General features: G+C 39.3%; 1 pseudogene; it reads right to left on the bottom strand.

The window, feature by feature from the left end:
* Positions 1-6730: 6730 nt before the first annotated feature.
* Positions 6731-6850, bottom strand: LOC129904318 (5S ribosomal RNA; annotated as a pseudogene).
* Positions 6851-7170: the final 320 nt, after the last annotated feature.

The following is a 7170-nucleotide window of genomic DNA, read 5'->3' as shown; positions in this document are numbered from 1 at the left end:
CCTATTCAACATGGAAGTAATACGAATATCAACCACTCTTGACTTTCTAGCACCTTCAGTTTCACCTTAGTATTCATGGAATCTATTTCCTTGTTCGTTTCCTCGACTAGTTCTTTAGTTAGTTAAGGCATTAACGAAAATTGGGCAGCACCTCCCCTATAACATGCCCTATACAAATTTCCAATCACACACCTAATAACTACAGCCAACCAACAACAACAACCTTCAACATGTATACAAGCAATTCACACAAACATTACACAATACAAACTCCGAACGACTTTCTTAAAAATACGATATCCAAAATAGGGTGTCTAGCCTTTATTTTGTAACACCTTTAATTATACGAAACAAGGGGTCATGTGGTTGCCACCAGAAGCACCTTAACACTCTTTATAACATATTTAGGCCCTGCAAAAATAGACCACACCCCTGAAGCAACAACTCATAGGAACAACACTTTACTTCGACGACAATTAAACTATAACGCCTACAATTTGGGTTGTCTCCAATGCCAAGCATTCCTATACCATTTTCACATTTCCAGCCACACACAAGGTGTATAAAACATTCCATAACCACACCATAAAGTTCAATTTGAAAGGAGAAACCTTACCTTACCCTATTTTGGCCAGAATTATCAAATCGCAACTCAGAACTTCTTCAAACGCGCTGAAATTGAGCGGGCTGTTCGTTTTACTTCTCCGATAACCCAAATTGGAATTTTATGCCAATAAACACTATTATGTAGCCTTGGTATACCCTGAATAATTAATTCACAAAATGAAATCAGGCCTTACCTCTTTCTTGGAGCAAACCCGTAGCTCCCTCCCTTGCCCCTCTACGTTTTTCTCTTCTCCTTTCTTCAAAGTTTCCAATTGTAAAGCTGAAGTTTTGGTTCCGTAAACATCATAAAATACATATATACATATCCACGTGCTTAGGAAACACCGTAGATAATTAATTCTAGGAGAAAGAGTGAAGAACTCACCTTTAATTCTTCAAAACCATGGCTGCCTTGTTGTTTTGTTCTTCACGTTTTTGTTCCTCTGTTTGGCTGAAGTTTTAGACAAAAAATGTAGTCCTTAGTCACAATATACATATATATAGGTGTCCTTGGGAAGTGATACGTGTCATCCTGTTACACCCCACCCTTTTTAAACTCAGAATGTCTCATAAGTTCCTTGGACATTATCATGTGAGCCGGATACGCTACGACACTATCAAACGGCTCTAAGGAAGGGAGAATGTGATACCCCATACTAGAGAAGGTTGGAAGGGGAATCATAAGAATCCGGAAGGAATCGGAGGCCAAGTAACGAGTCGTAGGACTCGACTTATCTACGTAAGCTACTAATTTAGAAATCTTACATACATGAGTTACTTGATTACATACCAAGCTTACGTAGAAAGGGTTTCATAGGCTCTTAAAGTGAAACGAGATTACGAACCTATGAGAGGGAGCAAAAACTAGTTTCCGAACTTACGAAAGTGAAGCAAGCAGGTGACAAGCAGGCAGGTGACTCACCTACTTGGGATGGACCCCACGCTGCCACGTGGCAGTTTTGTGTTGGAAGCTTGGACGAGGTGTCACCCTAGGGGACTGCCACGTGTCACCTCCTAAGGAGGTGTATATATACATGTTGTCTGACTCTTTAACTCATTTTCCATCCAAAAACATCAGCCAAATGAGAGGAAAAACGTGAAGAACCAAAAGGAACAAGGCAGCAACATTTTTGAAGAATTAAAGGTGAGTTTTCCAATTTTCTTCCGTGAATTAATTATATACGGTGTACCTTAAGTATGTTGATACGTATATATGTATTTTAAGACCTTCATGGAAGTAAAACTCCAGCTTTGCAATTGGAATTTGGAAGAGAAAATAAGAGAAAACGTTAATTAATAAACCCGTTTTTGGAATGGACAGTGGTTAGCAATATTGGTATAACTTCTTGTGTACAGATTCGTTTCGAGTGATTTAATATGTTTTGGAAAGGTATTTCGTGGTTCTATAAATTTCATTCAGACTCCAAAATCCAGTTCTACTTTTATCAGCTTGAAAAGTGGTGATTAAGTGTAGAGGAGGTACTGCCCAGATTTGGTTTTGGAAATTCTACACGGACAGCTGTAAGTATTTTGGTCATATCGTTTTGTACAAAATTGATGTAGGGATGATTCGAAATTTTTTGCTACCCTAATACATATGTCTATAACTTTCATGAAGGGCTTAAATCCTGTTTCCCTCCATTACCCCTTCGAAACGAAGCGACAAGGTAAAACAGTAAGCTGTCCAGATTTCACATTTTGGATAGTTTTGGCGAGTTTGACAAGTTTAACGTAAGGTAAGGTTTCTTCTTTAAATTTGAGCTTTATGAGTTCTTATGGAGCATGTTACACGCCCTATTGGTGGCTGGAAATATGAAAATGGCTTAGAAATACTTGGCGTTCGGAATAAACTAATTTGTAGTCGTTATAGTTGAATTGTTGTCGAAACAAAGTGTTGTTCTTGTGAGTTGCTCTGTAGGGGTGTGGCTTGTTGTTACAGGGCCTAAATATGTCCTAATGTGGGTTAGGGTGCTTCTAGTGGAAGCCACATGACCCCTCGTTATGTATAATTAAAGGCGTCACAAAAATAAAGGCTAGACGCCCTGTTTTGATATCATATTTTTGAATAAGTCGTTTGGAGTGTATGTTGTATATTGTTGGTATGAATTGCTGCAGGTTGTTGTTGTTGGTTGGCTGTAGGTATTAGGTACCTAATTGGAAATTTGGATAGGGCACATTATAGGGGAGGTGCTGCCCAATTTTCGTTAACGCCTTAACAAACTAAAGGACTAGTCGAGGAAACAACTAAGGCAATAGATTCCATTAACATTAAGGCGTAATCCAAGATGCTGGAAAGTTAAGAGTAGTTTATATTCGTATTACTTTCATATTGAATAGGTTCGGAAGACGACGAGACGAGCAGGATAAAGGGTAACTCCCAAAAGGTATGTAAAGCTTTCTTGTGGCATGTTTTGGTATAGGCTCGTACAGCTATCTTTCTTTCCTTTTGGAAAGTTTTAGCCTTAAGTGAAGTGTGTGTGGAATGTGGAGATAATTCCATTCCCAAAACTCCAAGTATACCTCATAACCCATATCCACTGCTTAGTATTGGAATTTCTGCAAGAATTGAGTATTGCCTAGTAAGGCTCCTATGTGTTAAACACTAGTAGGTGGAAAGCTATCTCTCATTTCCTATGATACGTACTTGGTATGAAAGTGAGATTATGATGCCATAATGATTCACCGAGCCCCATGATGGGCCTGGTATGAAATATGTGTATGCAGATCCCATAAAGGAAAGTACAGACCACATATAGTTTATTCTCTTTCTTCTTCTGGCATGTCTTAGTTGTAGGTTAAAAATGATATGAGTTCCGAGGTAACTCCATTCTTAGAATCTCTTATTTACGTCTGAATATCGAACTTTTATAATAATCGAACTATTTCCCTGGAAACTTTTATATGTTAAAAAGGTAACAAATGTACAGGCTCCAAGTCTTACAGACTATATGTTAACAAATGTTTCTGGTTCCATAAGCGATTTGGCTTTACTTTAGTACATGTCTAGGAGCCCCGAGATTATAATTGAGACAGCCCATAATGGCATTCAGAGAACACTCGAGATGACTACAGCGTTACTCGGGTCCTCAAACAAAAGCTTAACTTTCTTATTCTGTTGAGTCTCTGATAATGATTTAAATTGCATATAGTTACTCACTACTCTACTCGTGTATACCGTAACACTTCTTTCCTTGAGTCCCGGGCCAGGATATGTTCTCGTGCACAGTTCACTGCATTATTCACTGAGTCCCTCAATAGAGGGCCAGGATACGTGTATAAATATATGATGATGTGTTGTAATAAGGTGGTGATGGCACTGGGGCCATGATGGTTTTACAGAGATGATTTTACAGAGATGATTCACCGGACCCCCGAAAGGGCCGGCTATATGATATGACTCGAACATGCATGTTTTTGTAATTCATAAAGTACAGGTACATGTTTCTGAATTGATATCTTATCCCCTGATTCTCTATCTCAGATATGTTTCCAGTTGTATTATATTATATTTTACATACTAAGTACACATATCGTACTGACCCCCTTTCTTGGGGGGCTGCGTTCATGCCCGCAGGTACAGATACAGATTTTGGGAGTCCGTCAGCTTAGGATTCCATGCAGCTCAGCTGGAAGAGGCTCCATTGTACCGGAGCCTAGTTTTTGATACTGTCCACGGATGTATAGAAATTGTTTTATCCATTCAGGGGTACGGAGGGGGCCCTCTCCCGCCATATGTTGTCATTTATATGTTTAGAGGTCTGCAGACATGTATATGTGGGTTGTGTATGTCAGTTTGATTAAGATGAGTCTACATGATATATGATATATGTTATTATGTTATGGCAGCCTGGTCGGCTTGCGTGCCCTATCGGGTTGTGGTACAAATGAAAAGGGCTACAGGTTTATGAAAATGTTATCGCCCAGTGGGGCTCTGTTACATGATATTGTCTTATTTATGATTCAATGTGACCTCAGCTAATAGATATATGTACGGGGGGTCCAGGTCGGACCCCAGTTGCGGCCTACGGGGTTGGGTCGTGACAGAAGTGGTATCAGAGCAGTTCGTCTTCGGAGTGTCTGCAGACCGTGTCTAATAGAGTCTTGGTTATCGATGTGTTGCGCGCCACATCTATAAACAGGAAGCTATAGGACATTTAGGATGTTACCTTTCTTCTACATCTAAGATCGTGCTTTAGATCTGAGTCATAGGAAAAATTCCTTATACTAACCTTGGATCTTAACAGAAGGACGACACCAACAGAAGAAAGTAATTAATGACATGGAAAGTTACAAAGCATGCAGGTAAGTAAAGTAAAGCCACGAAAGATATTCGTCGGGTAAGGTATTAAAATATAAACTTGAAACCTGAAAGAAAAGCAGACAGAAAGTGCAACACATGCAGTTTGAAGTGGGACAATGAGGTAAGTCCAGTATTTTTATATTATTGTTGACGTTGAAAGACCTGTGTGGCTGCGATATGAGATGATATTGAAAGCCCTGTGCGGCTGTGATGTGATATACATATATATATGTTGGCCCTGTGAGGCATTGTTTGTATTTTCTGCGTGCAGGTTTTGGCATAAGTAAGAAATGTAGAGGAAACTCTGCCTAAATTTTCCCAGAACAAGGAAAAGGGAATAAAACATAGTTTTATAACATGTCTGAGAAGTTGATACCAAATACCCCTACTGTGTTTAACTAAAACTGTAAGAGGTATCTTTTAGGTCGCCAATAAGGGGCACCCTTTTTACTTGAAGAATTTTATTTCGGAGGAACAAAAGCTTAATTAAGTAGTAAAGTTCAGACTACGGTATCTCCAGCCGTATTTGTACCGTAGAAATATAAACAGAGGGCTCAGGAAGAAGGATAAGATGTCCCGCGAATGAGTTTCACTCTTTTGAAAAAAAATACCAAGCCCTCAACTCCTAATTGTAAATTAGATGAGTTGTTCATAACTCGAGGATAAGCTCAGAAAGATACCAGGTAGGTCAAATACTAAAAAAAAAAAAACGTACTGTGATGTTTAAGATGTTCTGATTTCTTCCAACAATAGTTGGAAAATGATGTACGATAATAGTTTATAATTTGCCACCGATTAATTGGGGAAAGAACTTCTAATAAAAGCACCTCAAAGAGATGTCAAGAACCAAATATATATACGAGTTAAAAGGGGGATAGGTAAGTATGAACTGAACAGTGTGATATGAGTATGCAGGGATAAATTGGAGCCACTAGTAAGACGCACTTAGTACGCGTTGCCTAAGTTAAAAGTCTGCGTTGAGTACGCAGTAAGAGTATGGAGCCTAAGATACAAAAAATGACGCGGGTACACCACGTCACCCCAAAAATAGTGGAACCCTCAAGGGACGAGGATGGCAAACTTAAAGAATAATTGGAACAACTTCCATTCATCCCAAGAAACAAAGGATATAGGTTGGGACAAAGCCACTACTTTAAGAAAACCTGGAAAAATTATTCCCAGAATACTAGTACCGCCTAATTGAAATTGGAATGACTACAAGTACATACAGAGGAAAGCACGAGTACCCTCTAAAGGGGGGAAGTTAATGAGAAAATGGAAAAAGTAAGGTGAAGGCAATCGATATGGTAATATATTTGAGATGGACGTCTAAACTTCAATAAGATATCCTGCCGAACCAAGTTAGAAAGGTCTGGAAGCCACCAGTAATTGCACGGAAGCCAAAATGCTACATAAGGCAACGTTGAGAAGGTTGTGACGAGACCCTAAACAACATAACGCTAGAAGGCGGCTGCGTATAAAAACAGAAGAATGTACCAATGAAAGGATATTGAATAATTCAAGAGACACTACAAAGGATAACGACAGTATGCTTGACCAAAAGCCAAAATGTTGGTTATAGAGTTAGTCACAATTGATGTTGCGATAGATAAATAACGAAAGAAAAAGGAATAGAAAGCCTCCTGTGGTAGAAAATAAGGAGAACATAAAGTGATTAAAGGATCATGGAGCTAAAGTTCTACGCCGATACTAGATGCAAGATAACAGACGAAAAGACGGGGCAAAATATAAAGACTCGCGAGACAATGCTGAGGTAAATCTGGAGCTAAGTTGAGTGCCGCACCTCGTGGAAAAGGTTATAATGAAACACGACACGAAGACTTCCCAGGAAGGTCACCCATCCCAATATTACTCTCGCCCTAGCACGCTTAACTTCGAAATTCTGATGGAACTTAATGCGTAAGTGCTGGTATGATCACACGAGATGGAAGAATCTGAACTAGCAACGGAGAAACGCTATGAGATTATGTACCCAGGGTATTATAAGATACGTTAAGGAAACTGTAACAAGGTCTTAAGAAAAACAAGAAGGATTAGCTATTTGCTAACTGACGACACACTTGAGTGCCACAACTCTTCAACATAGAACTAGTTAATGAGAGGAAAACCGCAGAATGTCTATATAGGCCAGTGGGCGAGGGAATTTCGACACCACTGAGTAGCTAACTCTGAGGGCAAAAAAAAAATGTATAACCCAAAAGGTAAGGGTACCAGCTGATGTAATTTACGAATGATATGAAACA

The sequence above is a fragment of the Solanum dulcamara genome, chromosome 1 (assembly GCF_947179165.1).
Source record: "Solanum dulcamara chromosome 1, daSolDulc1.2, whole genome shotgun sequence".
Lineage (NCBI taxonomy): Eukaryota > Viridiplantae > Streptophyta > Magnoliopsida > Solanales > Solanaceae > Solanum > Solanum dulcamara.
Note: the sequence above shows the minus strand (reverse complement) of the source record. Positions and strands in the feature narration are given on the sequence as shown.